The 15131-nt window shown below is 50.9% G+C and overlaps 1 protein-coding gene across 2 annotated transcripts in view; it reads left to right on the top strand.

The window, feature by feature from the left end:
- The first annotated feature begins 127 nt into the window (after positions 1-127).
- The window catches only part of LMNA (lamin A/C), a 61229-nt gene continuing 46225 nt past the window's right edge, over positions 128-15131 (top strand). The window contains exons 1-3 of one of the 2 annotated variants that reach the window (XM_077996636.1): positions 128-177; positions 440-677; positions 8608-8719. The gene's annotated coding sequence lies outside the window, so the exon portion shown is untranslated. The remainder of the gene's footprint in view (positions 178-439; positions 678-8607; positions 8720-15131) is intronic. The other variant, XM_077996640.1, reaches the window with a different exon arrangement.

Raw genomic sequence — 15131 nt, 5'->3', positions numbered from 1 at the left:
TGGATGGAGCAGCATGGAACTGACGGGAGGGGGGCGCGCCGGGGGCGCCCGGGGCATGCCGGGAGTTGTAGTTTCCCGCCCTTGGGGGCGCGGGGACAAATTCCTTGACCCGAGGATAGTGCCCTTCGGTCTTTCCTCGCAGCTCCCGGGCAAGCTAGGGGTGGGATGGAAGTCGAGGTCCCTAATTTTGTAAGGGGAGGGTGAGGGGAGAAGGGGTAGTATGCGGAAACGGAGCGGCTTTGAAGCTGGCTAACGCCGCGCGCCCCCTCCCAGGACCCGCTCCTTCCCCGCGCCGGCCAGTCCTGGGGGCCCGCTTTTTTATGGAAATGAGGGGGGGGGGCGGGGAGCTGTCCCCGCTCGCTCACTGCGGCTTTCTCCCGCTCCCCTCTCCCCCCTCCCTGCCGCGCTCCCTCTCCGCTTCCCCCTCCCGCTCTCCCAGAGTCGATCCCGGAGCCCGGCCGCGGGGAAAGGTTCTCGGCCGAGAAGACAAAGCCCGCAGCAGCGATGGGGGGAGAGCTGGGCTCTGCGCATTGTGGGGGCCAGGAAGGGGTGCCAGGCTGGGGCTGCAACCCCCTGGCAAAGGATGGGGTCCCCTCATCCCTAAGCAGCAAGCCATCTCCCCTCGTCCGTCCCCCGCCCCCCCCAGTCTCGGAGATCTCAGAGGCACCGACTGGGAGGTGAGTTAGTTCACGTCCTTCTGCTCGGTGGAGGGGGTCGGGAGGGCGGTGGAGTGATGAGGTGCGGAGGTTGACAGAGTGGAGGGATAGAAGTGGGAGTCGGACGGAGAGTGGGGAGGCAGGAAAAGTCTTAAAGGCCTGGGGTGACTTAACCGTTTGGGGTGAGGGCCTTGAGCTTTGGGTGTGACAGAAGGAGGGAGGAGAGACCAGGATGGACTGGGAACCCAGACTTCCTTCAGGCCTGGGCTGTGAATACAGCTTGGGGTGATCTGTTCTTTAGCACTCATCGTAATTTCCACTCTGTTTCCTCCACCCCTCTCCCACTGAAAACCTATTCAGGGCCGGGCGCGGTGGCTCACGCCTGTAACCCCAGCACCTTGGGAGGCAGAGGCAGGTGGATCACCTGAGGTCAGGAGTTCGAGACCAACCTGACCAATAAGGTGAAACCCCGTCTCCACTAAAAATACAAAAACTAGACGAGCATGGTGGCAGGCGCCTGTAGTCCCAGCTACTCAGGAGGCTGAGACAGGAGAATTGGTTGAACCCGGGAGGCGGAGGTTGCAGTGAGCCTAGATCCTGCCACTGCATTCCAGTGAGACTCCGGCCTCCGCCTACACACACACACAGAACCATTCACTCCCGTTTGACTCCGGAAATTCGGTGAGAATGAAGTTTCTAAGGCTTGGAGAATTAGGCACTTTTAGAGTTTCAGGAAGGTGGAGTGTAATGCAATTTTTTCTTCTCCCTTTACCCCGTATCTTCTGCATTTATTTTATATCACCCTTTTTGTGTCTGGATCTTTCCCAAGGGAAGAAGGGATGGCACTGCAGCTTGAGGGCTCGAGGTCAGACTTTAAGAAGAACTTCCATAAAGAGTTTTATAACAGTGGGTGGGTGAGCCACAGTGGTAAGGTGTCCTTTTCTAGAGTGACTTGAAAAACAAAAATCTGAACTAGTTTGTAAGGTAAAGTCCTGCTGAGAGGCAAGGGAACAGATGAATTGACTTCACAGACTTAGCAATGTGGGGCCTTGAGGGCTGAGCTGTTTAGCCCAGTTCCCTAAACTGTTCCTTGGAAAGAGTGAGTTTGCACACTAATGGGAGTGCTGGAACCTGAGCTGAGGATCTCAGAAGGGGTGGGTTTGTGGGGGCGGGGGGAGCGGAGTTGGCACATTGCAGGGCTTTTTTTCCTTTGCTAGGCAGAAGATCCAGGGAAGGAGAACCTTGACTGAGGAACCCGGGAGGGCCCTGGAGTTGGGGAAGTTTGCCCCCTGGACTGGGGATTTAACATAAGATCAACAGTAAACCTTATTGTGGGATTTGATGCTACTTCCACCAAGCAAGAGTGAAAGAGGAAGAATTGGAGAGACAAGGTCCTAGAGAGTGGTCTGTTTCTGCCTCTTGTCCCGTCCTTCTGTCCCAGGAACCTGGATTGCAGAGACTGTGGTACTGGGGACCATGGGGTCTCTTTGGGAGAAAGTTTTTGCTTTGTGGACCACGTGACTCTCTTTCACATTAATAGAAATAGCAAACAGTTGCATAGGACTTACTGTGTGCTAGGCATTTTTGTGGGGCCACCAGCTGGGCTGAGCCTTCCTGTCCCCACTGAAATGAGATTCCCCCCAGACTCCCACCCTGAACTTGCCCTGCCTCTGCTTTCCTCCCCACTAAGCTAATTAAAGCAGGAGGTTAATCACCAAAGAAGCCTTGGGGATTTGGCCAGGGAGGAAAACAAAGGGCAGAAACAAATATGTATGAGTGGGGAGGGGGTCAGCTGCTGAATGGGGAAGGGGCTGACTGAAAGGTGGGGCGGGCGAGGCAGGGTCCCTACTGGACCCACTTCATCCCTGATCCACCAACAAGAATGAATCAGTCCTCTGGGTAAGTTAATGTCCACCCTCAGGGTCCCACTGGGACTCCAGACAAATTTCCTTCACAGCAGATGTGAGCCTGGCACCTGGAGGGTGAAGGATATGTGTGTGAATGCAGTTAGGTGTGTGGCATGGTGTACATATGAGAGTGTGTGCTGCAGATCATGTGGGAGAGTGCCCAGGTGCAGAGGAGGCCCAGAGTAGGCACCTTGAGGAGCTGGATTCTCAGAGCGTTTTTTACGAGTCCTTCGCTGTCTCCCGGAGGCTGGTGGCCTCCTTTGTTCAGGAGGCCCCCTCCCTCAACTGAGAAGCTAGATTTCTGTCTACAGGCTCTCCTTTTCCCCACCTGCCTAATCCAGAATTATGGCAATGAGAGCAGAAGGTCTTACTTAAACAACACTCCCCACTCTCTGCCTTATGACCAGAAAGGTGTAGAGGTGGCATACTTGTCCCCTTCGGGACTTTGGAGAACAGCACTATGTCTCTCATCTTCATCATGGTCCCCAACCCTAGCGGCGCAGAACCTAGCATGCAGCCCTGCCCAGAACAGAAGCTCAATAGGGGAACGTTGAGTGTAACTGCATTTTTTTTTTTTTTTTGAGACGGAGTCTCGCTCTGTTGCCCAGGCTGGAGTGCAGTGGCGCGATCTCCGCTCACTGCAAGCTCTGCTGCCTCCCGGGTTCACGCCATTCTCCTGCCTCAGCCTCCCTAGAAGCTGGGACTACAGGCACCCACCACCACGCCCGGCTAATTTTTTTGTATTTTTAGTAGAGACAGGGTTTCACCGTGTTCGCCAGGATGGTCTCGATCTCCTGACCTCGTGATCTGCCCGCCTCGGCCTCCCAAAGTGCTGGGATTACAGGCGTGAGACACCACGCCCGGCCGTAACTGCATTTTTACAACTTTATGGTATCAGGAGGAAAGAGCAGGTCTCTAGAGATAAACATGCTGCTTATTCTGCCACTTTGGGCAGTCATTTATTGCTGAGCCTCAGTTTCCTTATCTCTAAAATTGAAATAATAAGCCAAGCTCTGGCAGGGCATGATGGCTCATTCCTGTAATCCTAGCACTTTGGGAGGCCAAGGTGGGTGAATCACTTGAGGCCACGAGTTTGAGACCAGCCTGGGCAACATGGCAAAACCCTGTCTCTACTAAAAATACAAAAATTAGCTGGGCGTGGTGGTGCACACCTGTAATCCCAGCTACGTGGGAGGCTGAGGCATGAGAGTCGCTTGAACCAGGAAGCAGAGGTTGCAGTCAAGATTGTGCCATTGCACTCCAGCCTGGGTAACAGAGGGAGACTCTGTCTCAAAAAATAAAATAAACCGGCCGGGCGCGGTGGCTCAAGCCTGTAATCCCAGCACTTTGGGAGGCCGAGACCGGCGGATCATGAGGTCAGGAGATCGAGACCATCCTGGCTAATACGGTGAAACCCCGTCTCTACTAAAAAATACAAAAAACTAGCCGGGCGCGGTGGCGGGCGTCTGTAGTCCCAGCTACTCGGGAGGCTGAGGCAGGAGAATGGCGTGAACCCGGGAGGCGGAGCTTGCAGTGAGCTGAGATCCAGCCACTGCACTCCAGCCTGGGCGGCAGAGCGAGACTCCGTCTCAAAAAAAAAAATAAATAAATAAATAAATAAATAAATAAATAAAATAAAATAAACCAAGGTCCTAACACAGTGCCTGGCTATCTTAAGTGTTCAATCAGTTTTAGTTTCCTGGCCCTGGTTGTTCTCCCCTTGTGTTTGACTTTAGCCAGATTATGGTCTTCAGGAATTTTCATTTGTTCATACATTCATTCATTCATTCATTCATTCAGCCAACCACTTCCTATTGAGCTCCTGGGATGTGCCGGGCACTGGAGGAGATTTATTCTGACCCATCATAGGTCACTTGAAGTCACTTCTAGGTCTAGACTTGCTGAAATAAAATCATTCCAAACAAATAGCAAATAATTCTAAAAATAATTCCTGTTAAACCCTGGAATGCAGGTGACCTCTGACTCTCTCTCTCTGTCTCTCTCTCTTTCTCTCTCTCTCTCTTTTTTCTGTCTTTCTTGCACAAGCCAGGCTTCTGGCCTCATGCCTGGGGAACAAAGGACCCTGTTGAGTTGTTGAGTACATACACACACACAAGCCAGGCTGCAGGGCAGGAAAGGCGACCCAGTGGAGATTCCAGGGTTCTTGTGGAGGTTGGGAGATAGGAGTGGGGTGGATGATCCAGACTGTGTGCTTGTGAGTTGTATCCCTTCTTTTTTTTGAGACAGAGTCTCACTCTGTTGCCAGGCTGGAGTGCAGTGGTGTGATCTTGGCTCACGGCAACCTCCGCCTCCTGGGTTCAAGCTATTCTCCTGCCTCAGCCTCCTGAGTAACTGGGATTACAGGCACGTACCACCACGCCTGGCTAATTCTTGTACTTTTAGTAGAGATGGGGTTTCGCCATCTCGACCAGCTGGTCTCGCACTCCTAACCTCAGGTGATCCGCCCCCACCTTGGCCTCCCAAACTGCTGGGATTACAGGCGTGAGCCACCACGCCCGGCCAGGAATTGTATCCCTTCTTTCCTCTGAGCACTTCTGAGCACCTGTTATCACTGTCTGAACATTCAGTACCAAGGGATGGGGGTTCACACCTAACACTTGCCCCTCCTTAGCCCTATTTCTCAGAACCCTGAGGGAGAGAGACACAGGAGGCTGCCACCAAGGCTGTCTTACCAAGCAGACTGGCCCTTAGAGAGGTCATCTCCCCCATCTTCCTGCTTCTCTCAGGAGGCCTTCTCTATCTGTCCTAGTCAGCTGAACCTCCTCTCTCATGCATAATGGGATTTTCCCATTTTCTTTTCTTTTTTTCTTTTTTTTTGTGGGGGAACGGAGTCTCGCTCTGTTGCCCAGGCTGGAGTGCAGTGGCGCCATCTTGGCTCACTGCAACCTCTCCCTCCTAGGTTCAAGCAATTCTCTGCCTCAGCCTCCTGAGTAGCTGGGATTACAGGCGCCCGCCACCATGCCTGGGTAATTTTTGTATTTTTAGTAGAGACAGGGCTTCACCATGTTGGCCAGGCTGATCTTGAACTCCTGACCTTGTGATCCACCTGCCTCAGCCTCCCAAAGTGCTGGAATTACAGGTGTGAGCCACCACGCCCGGCTCCCATTTTCTTTTCTTCTCTTTTCTTTTTTTTTTTTTTTTTCAGACAAGGTCTTGCTCTGTCACCCAGACTGGAATGTAGTGGCTTGATCATGGCTCACGGAAGCCTTGATCTCCCAGGATAAAGCGATCCTTCCACCTCAGCCTCTCCAATAGCTGAACCACAGGCGCATGCTGCCATACCCAGCCAATTTTAAAATTTTTTGTAGAGATCAGCTCTTGCTATGTTGCCCAGTCTGGTCTTGAACTTCTGGCCTCAGGTGATCCTCCCACTTTGGCCTCCCAAAGTGCTGTGATTATAGGAATGAGCCACCATGTCTGGCCATTCTTTCCTTCCTTTTCTTTCTTTCTTTTCTTTTTTTTTTGAGATGGAGTCTCGCTTAGTCGTCAGGCTGGAGTGCAGTGGCACCATCTCAGCTCACTGCAACCTCCGCCTCCTGGGTTCAAGTGATTCTCCTGCCTCAGCCTCCCGAGTAGCTGGGACTACAGGCGCGCACCACCATGCCCAGCTAATTTTTGTATTTTTAGTAGAGACAGGGTTTCACCACGTTGGCCAGGATGGTCTGTATCTCTTGACCTCATGATCCGCCCGCCTCGGCCTCCCAAAGTGCTGGGATTACAGGTGTCAGCCACCATCCCGGTCTCCGCCTTTTTTTCCTTAATATCCCTTTCTTGTGGGAAGTCTGCGTTGCTATCTAACCACCATCCTTCCTGCTAAGGGTCCAGCCAGTTTTCTCTCCTTTGATAGAATGTACTCAACACATTAATCTTTTTGTTTTCTTTTTTTTTTTACTTTATATCAGCAGTCCAAATCTCACTAGCATTAATTAATTTTAATCAATGAGAATATGGAATAAAATTCTGTAGGCCACACAAAAGAAATGTGAGACTTGATCCCTACCCTCAGTAAGACACAGAAACTGGCCTACATGACCCAGAGAACATGGGTAAACAAGATTAAATGTAAGGACAAAATGGTCTTTGGGGTAGAGCATGGTGGCTCATGCCTGTAACCCCGTACCTTGGGAGGCTGAGGCGGAAGGATCGCTTGAGCCCACGAGTTTGAGACCAGCTTGGGCAACAAAGTGAGACCTCATCTAATTTATTTATATTATTTTATTTTATTTTATTTTATTTTATATATTTTTTGAGACAGAGTCTCGCCCTGTCGCCCAGGCTGGAGTGCAGTAGCACAATCTCAGCTCACTGGAACCTCTGCCTCCCGGATTCAAGCAATTCTCCTGCCTCAGCCTCCCGAGTAGCTGGGATTACAGGCATGTGCCACCACAACTGGCTACTTTTTTTTGTATTTAGTAGAGATGGGGTTTTATCGTGTTAGCCAGGATGATCTTGATCTCCTGACCTCATGATCCGCCTGCCTCAGCCTCCCAAAGTGCTGGGATTACAGGCGTGAGCCACCACACCCAGCCTATTTTATTTTATTTTATTGATTGATTGATTTGTTTGTTTGTTTATTTTGAGGCAGGGTCTTGCTGTGTTGTCCAGGCTGTAATACTGTGGCATGATCTTGGCTCACTGAAACTTCGAACTCCCAGGTTCAAGCGAGCCTCCCACCTCAGTTTCCTGAGTAGTTTGGTCTACAGGCATGCGCACCCTGCCTGGCTAATTTTTGTATTTTTTGTAGAGATGGGGTTTTGCCATGTTGACCAGGCTGGTGTCAAACTCCTGAGCTCAAGTGATCCCCCTACCTCGGCCTCTCAAAGTGCCGGGATTGCAGGCGTGTACCACCATGCCCAACCCTTATTTATTTATTTATTTATTTTTGAGATGGAGTCTCACTCTGTTGCTCAGGCTGGAATGCAATGGTGTGATCTCGGCTCACTGCAACCTCTGACTCCTGGGTTCAAGCGATTCTTCTGCCTCAGCCTCCTGAGTACCTGGGATTACAGGCGCACGCCACCATGCCCAGCTAATTTTTGTATTTTTAGTAGAGACGGGGTTTCACCATGTTGGTCAGGCTGGTCTTAAACTCCTGACCTTGTGATCTGCCCACCTTGGCCTCCGTTGCACTCCAGCCTGGGCAGCAAGAGCCAAACTCCTCTCAAAAAGAAAGAAAGAAAAAAAGGTCTTTGGGACTCTGAGGGCTACAGAGATTGGGGAGAGAGGTCACTGTGAGTCCTTCTGTTGTTGTGGATCTGATCTCCAAGGGCTTTGCAGGCTCATCCTAGGTTTGGAGCTGGACAAACATCTCTGCTCCTCCCTTGGGACTACCCTGGCACTCCCCCTGCCAGGTCCCCTGCACTGTCTGATTTCCCCAGGGAGAGCAACTCAGAGGGGCTGGGACGGAGTCTGGGCCCCTTAGGACAGCTGGTTGATGAGGCCCCTCTGGGACTCAGGGCTGGACCCAGGCGTCCAGGAGGCGGGTGATACTGGAGCTGTGACAGTTGGTCCCCAGATTCCACACTCAGTGGCGCCAGCTCTGGTTTCGAGCTGGGGTGAGGGAGGGGGAAGGGCACCTGGTGCCAGCCAGGGGCTGGATGCTGTCTTGGGGCAGGGAGGGGGAGGCAGTAAACATGCCCTTCCTAGGTTATTGAGGATTTTCTAATTGCCCTCCCTGTGCCAGGCACTGTGCTAGGTACTAACGGGATTCTGCAATGCAAGATGCAGTCTGGCACAGATGAATTGATGGCATATAGTACAGAATGTCAGAGCTGGACTAGAAGTTGAATGAATGAATGAGGAGGGAAATGAGTGAATGAATAGTTCATCAATTATCTAATGTGCTCATTTTACAGAGGAGACTGAGGCCCAGAGAACCCGAGTCCTGTGACTCCCTTCTGCTTTCTGATCTGTCATGCTTCTTTTTTCAGGAAAGGGAAGAGAAAGGCAGAGAGAGGGGTGGGAAGGGACTTCACACTTCCTGAATGCATGTTTGGTGCCAGGCTCTGTTCTGGCCTTTTCAGACTTGATATAATGGTCTTCACAATTCTGTGAAGATGGACTTGGTGTCTCTGCTTCACATGAAGGGACCTGAGGTTCCGAGAGGTTAAGTAACTTTCCTAGATCACAGAGCTGGTAAGTAGACTTCAGTGTTCAAAACCAGAGCAATCTGGCTCCAGAGCCTGGGACCCCAGAGGTAGACAGTGATACTCAGTGAGTGCTTGGAGGCCACAGAGGGTGGAGGGAGTGGTTCCTGGATGAAGTAGATCTGAAGGATGGGTGAGGTTCATTCGAAGGGAGAGAATTGGAGGGATGTCTGGAAGTTGGTGCTGGAGGTGCCCAGGGAGACTTGCTGGTTGAGCAGGTGGCCGGCTTGCATGGATCTCAGGGATCAGGGGACGGGTTCAAAGAAGCATGTCTTTGAACATTGGCCACCAGGTGGCGCCGCAGGCCAATTCCTAGAAGTGGCTCTAGCCTGAGCGTCCTCATTAGGGCCCAAGTGTGGCTTCTCTGCTCAGCCAGGGCTCCATGCTGGGCTTGCCTCCTCAGGTGTCATCTCCAGCTTCTCCTTGCCCCTGGCTTCTGGCATCCAACACATGGGGGACAATGATGCTACCAGTCTATTCCTGACTCGGGACGAACACCCAGGTAGCTGAGATCTGGGAATCCCCGTGGGTCTGAGCAGCTCCCCAGGTTACCCGGAGACCCCTCCAGTTGCCTAAACCTGGTTTCATGTCCAGCGCCCGTCTGAGTTTCTGGGAGACACTGTTCATGGGACAGGCTGAGGAGGAAACAGGCATTTGAGTCCAACTGACCTGGGTCTGAAGGGAAATAATATCTACCTTGTAAGGATTTAAAACATTTCATCCATGGCCGGGTGTGGTGGCTCATCCCTGTAATCCCAGCACTTTGGGAGGCTGAAGCGGGCAGATCACCTGAGGTGGGGAGTTGGAGACCAGCCTGACCAACATGGAGAAACCCCTTCTCTACTAAAAATACAAAATTAGCTGGGCATGGTGGCACATGCCTGTAACCCCAGCTACTCGGGAGGCTGAGGCAGGAATATCTCTTGAACCCAGGAGGCAGAGGTTGCGGTGAGCTGAGATTGCACCACTGCACTCCAGCCTGGGCAACAAGAGTGAAACGCCGTCTCAAAAAAAAAAAAAAAACACAACTTTTCATCCAATAAATATCTATCAAATACATGTTGTGTCAGAAACTATTCTAGGCCCTGGCTACCCCAGAGAACAAGATAGACAAGGTCCCTACTTGCATGGAGCTGATATTCTATGGGGGAGGGAGGCAGACAGTAGTCAAGTAGATAATGTACTTTCTGGTAGTGATCATCACTGCAAAGAAAAATAAACTAGGATATGGGGGCAGAAAGGTTTGAGGTGGCTAATTTAGAAAGGACGGTCATGCTATCTGGCCAGGACAACATAGCGAGACCCCATCGCTAAAAAAAAAATTTTTTTTTTTTTTTGAGATGGAGTTTTGCTCTTGTTGCCCAGGCTGGAGTGCAGTGGCACGATTTTGGCTCACTGCAACCTCCGCCTCCTGGGTTCAAGCCATTCTCCTGCCTCAGCCTCCCCAGTAGCTGGGATTATGGGTATGCATCACCACACCTGGCAAATATTTGTATTTTTAGTAGAGATGGTGTTTTGCCACGTTGATCAGGCTGGTCTTGAACTCCTGACCTCAGGTAATCTACCCACCTCGACCTCCCAAAGTGCTGGGATTACAGGCATGAGCCACAGTGCCCAGCCAAAAGCATATTTTTTAATTAGCCAGGTATGGTGAGGTGCTCTTGTAGTCTCAGCTACTTAGGAGGCTGAGATGGGAGGAGCACTTGAGTTCAAGGTTACAGTGAGCTGTGATCGTGCCAGTGCACTCCAGACTGGGTGATAGAGCGAGATCCCATCACTATTCAAAAATTTACAAAAAGGCTGGGTGCAGGGGCCAAGCACTTTGGGAGGCCGAGGCAGGTGGATCACTTGAGGTTGGAAGTTTGAGACCAGCCTAGCCAACATGGTGAAACCTCGTCTCTACGAAAAATACAAAAAATTAGCTGAGTATGGCGGCGTGCACCTGTAATCCCAGCTATCAGGAGGCTGAGGCAGGAGAATTGCTTGAACCCGGGAGGTGGATGTTGCAGTGAGCCAAGATCACACCACTGCATTCCAGACTGGGGAACAGAATGAGACCTTGTCTCAAAATAAAATAATTAAAAAATGAAAGAAAGGATGGTCATGTGAGAATTTATACCAGCATTAGTTAGCTGTTGTTACTCTTAGTCTGCTTCCTTTGCTTCTGCCCCACTCCTTCCCCACACTCCCTTTCATCTGTCCTGAATTCTCTCCATGGTTTTGTCCAGCAGCCCCCAGGGAAAGCAGCTGCTGGTTTGGGAACTAGGAGCCCTGAATATTTAGTGCTGGCTCTGCCCACAGCAGTCCAAACTGGCTCCTCTCCAGCTTCCGGTAAATGACATCACCATCCACCTGGTTGCTCCAGCCAGAAATCTGGAACCATCTATGATTCCTCCCTTTCCCCAAACTTCCTCCCATCCAGTCCATCAACAAGTCCTTTCAACTGTGGATCAAGACGTTTCCCAAGTCCATTAACATTCTCACCTTTTGCTACCATCCTGATCCAAGCCATCCTCACCTCCTGCCTCTAATATCCTCTGCCTGCTCTGCCCCCACTCTTGCCTCCCCTGTCCCCACTCTTGCCTCCCCTGTCCCCTTCAAATCATTCTCCACACAGTGGCCAGATATTTATTTTTTATTTTTATTTTTTTGAGACAAAGTCTTGCTGTGTCACCCAGGCTGGAGTGCAATGGCGCGATCTTGGCTCACTGCAACCTCCGCCTCCTGGATTTAAGCAATTCTCCTGCCTCTGCCTCCCGAGTAGCTGGGATTACAGGTGCCCGCCACCACACCCAGCTAATTTTTTAGTAGAGACGGGGTTTCACCATGTTGGCCAGGCTGGTCTCAAACTCTTGACCTCAGGTGATCCCCCTGCCTCAGCCTCCCAAAGTGCTGGGATTATAGGCATGAGCCACTGCACCCAGCCAGAGAGATCATTTTTTAAAAAATGAGATCACCACGAGGTCAGGAATTGAGACCATCCTGGCCAGCATGGTGAAACCTCACTTGAGGCAGGAGAACTGCTTGAACCCGGGAGGTGGAGGTTGCAGTGAGCCAAGATTGCGCTACTGCACTCCAGCCTGGTGACAGAGCAAAACTCCATCTCAAAAGAAAAAAAAAAAAAGAGTCCAGGTGTGGTGGCTCACACCTGTAATCCCAACACTTTGGGAGGCCAAGGCAGGTGGATCACCTGAGGTCAAGAGTTTGAGACCAGCCTGGGCAACATGGCAAAACCCCATCTCTACAAAAAATACAAAAATTAGCTGGGTTTGGTGGTAGGTGCCTGTAATCACAGCTACTTGGGAGGCTGAGGCAGGAGAATTGCTTGAAGTTGAGAGGTGGAGGTTGCAGTGAGCTGTGATCGTACCACTGCACTCCAGCTCTGGGCAACACAGCGAGACTCCATCTCAAAAAAAAAAAAAAAAATTGTGATCATGAAATGCTCCTGCTAAAAGCACCGTCTTAGTTCCCCATTGCCATTAGATTCACACTCCTTAGTATGGCGATGATGTCCTTGTCCTGGCCAGCTCCTGCCCACCTGTCCAGCCCATCCTGCCCCTCCTTCCCATTCTGTACTCCAGCCACATGGACTTTCTTCTTTCTTTCTTTTCCTTTTTTTTTTTTTTTTTGAGACAGAGGAGTCTTGCCGTGTTTATGCTGGAGTGCAGCGGTGCAATCTCGGCTCACTACAACTTCCACCTCCTGGGTTCAAGCAATTCTCCTGCCTCAGCCTCCCAAGTATCTAGGATTACAGATGCCTGCCACCACGTTCAGCTAATTTTTGTATTTTTTGTAGAGACAGGGTTTCACCATGTTGGCCAGGCTGGTTCGAACTCCTGACCTCAGGTGATCCGCCCACCTTGGCCCCCCAAAGTGCTGGGATTACAGGTGTGAGCCACCACGCCCAGCCCACATGGACTTTCTTTCAGGGCTTTGGCCTGTGCTATCATCATCTGCTATTCCCCGACCCTTCACCTGGTTAATGTTTGTTCATCTTGCAGGACTCAATTTACATATCGTTGTTTGTTTGTTTGTTTGTTTGTTTTAGATAGGTTCTGGCTCTGTCACTCAGGCTAGAGTGCAGTGGCACAGTCTTGGCTCACTGCACCCTCTGACTCCTGGCTCAAGCCATCCTCTCACCTCAGCCTCCCAAGTAGCTGGGATTACAGGCGTGCGCCACCATGCTCAGCTAATTTTTGTAATTTTTGTAGAGACAGAGTTTCTCTATATTGCCCAGGCTGATCTCAAACTTCGGAGCTCAAGTGATCTGCCCACCTTGGCCTCCCGAAGTGCTGGGATTACTGGTGTGAACCACTGCACCGAGCTACATGACACTTTTTCCTAGTGACATAATCTCCCCTGGTCATTTCTTGGTATCCCTTACAATTCATTATGCTCTATTGTAACTGCATATTTACACTTCTGTTTCCCCAGTACACTGGAAGCTCTTTGAGAACAGGGACTGGATCTAGTCTACTCCTGTATTCTCAGCACCCAACACAAAGTAGGTGCTTAATAAATGTTTGCCGTTCAGAAACTCTGTGTGCTCATCCATCCTTCCCTCTTGAACACCCTCTCCCTCGCCCATACATTGCCAAATATTCCACTTCTCCCCCTGCTTTTCTGGCATACCTTTCACTCCCACATCCAGCTCCATCTCTCCTCTCCCCTTCCATCCCCACTCCCACACCTGGGCCCTCACAGCCTGCCCTCATCTGATCTCCAAGGGGCTACTGTCTGCATGAGGTTTAGTATATCCCATCACTGGGTTCCTCTATTCTCCAGCACCTGGTCTGGGGCTCGTACACAGCAAGAACTCAATAGTGCTGCTGACTCACTGATGTGACTTGGTGGATGGCTCAGAAGGGATCCCTAAGCATGCATACACCTCCTCTCAGTCACTGCTAGTAAAATGAGTCTATCAAGAGAAGTATACATGGGTCACATGCTCCTAGACAGTCCCTCTCCATCCTCTAGGGCTTTGCACACACTGTTCTCTCTGCCTCGAACCCTCTCTCTCATTTTGGCTATCTCCCACTCATCCTTCAGACCTGAGCTGAAGTGGAGGAGTCATATCCTCTTTTTTTGAGACAGAGTCTTGCTCTGTCACCCAGGCTGGAGTGCAGTGGCGCAGTCTCGGCTCACTGCAACCTCCACCTCCCGGGTTCAAGCAATTCTCCTGCCTCAACCTCCCGAGCAGCTGGGACTACGGGCGCACAACACCATGCCCAGCTACCGACTAATTTTTGTATTTTTATTAGACATGTGGTTGCACCATGTTGGCCAGGCTGGTCTTGAACTCCTGACCTCAGGTGATCGGCCCTCTTCAGCCTCCCAAAGTGATGGGATTACAGGCGTTAGCCACCATGCCCAGCCAACTCCCAGTGCTTTCAAAGCCAGTTTGTGTATTTGTGTTACTCAGACTGATCACTCTCCATGAATAAGGGATGTGTCTCTCCAAAACCTAGCATAGAGGAGGCATTCAATAAAAATTTGTTGAGTAAATGATTGAATGAATGAAAGGAAAAAAATGACCATGTGATACTGAATGAGTCACTCCCCATCTCAGTTTCCTTTTCTCAAAAGAGTGGGAGGGTAGGAGAATGCGAACAGTGGTGTGCTGGTAAATGTTTAATAACCAGGGTGGAGAAAGTCCTGGTTTGTGGCAGTTGCCAATTTCCACTGGGTAAATTCTCTCACCATGGTTGATTTCAATGTGAAGAGTGGGCTCTCACCAGCAGGTGCAAGCCCCTGCAGGTGGAGTAATTTGAGCCAGATGACCTCCAAGACACTTCTTTTTTTTTTTTTTTTTGAGACGGAATGTCACTCTCGTCGCTCAGGCTGGAGTGCAGTGGCACAATCTTGGCTCGCTGCAACCTCCACCTCCTGGGTTCAAGCAATTCTCCTGCCTCAGCCTCCTGAGTAACTGGGATTACAGGCACCTGCCACCACACCCAGCTAATTTTTTTTTTTTTTTTTTTTTTTTGTATTTTTAGTAGAGACGGGGTTTTGCCATGTTGGGCAGGCTGGTCTTGAGCTCCTGACCTCAGGTGATCCACCCGCCTCGGACTCCCAAAGTGCTGGAATTACAGGTGTGAACCACTGCGCCCAGCATCCAAGACACTTCTAATGCCAACATCCTTGTACTAGGCCCTCTTCCAGCTCCCCCAGGAGTCTGGGGGTTAGAGGTCAGGCTGCTCCCCACTCTGTTACCTCCCCATACTTCTAATTAATTCTTGTGTTCAGTCCCAGAACCTAGAGAGTTACACTCAGGCTGCCTGGTTCAACTTATTGCCCATATCCTAGAGGCACTTGCGTGCCCTCCCAGGTGCGTAACTGTACATGTCTCTCCCAGGCAGCCTTCACAGACTACTCAGGGGCTGTGGATTGGCTCCAGCCCC

Source organism: Macaca mulatta, chromosome 1 (genome assembly GCF_049350105.2).
Source record: "Macaca mulatta isolate MMU2019108-1 chromosome 1, T2T-MMU8v2.0, whole genome shotgun sequence".
Taxonomy (NCBI): Eukaryota; Metazoa; Chordata; class Mammalia; order Primates; family Cercopithecidae; genus Macaca; species Macaca mulatta.
This window is presented reverse-complemented; position numbering and strand designations above follow the sequence as displayed.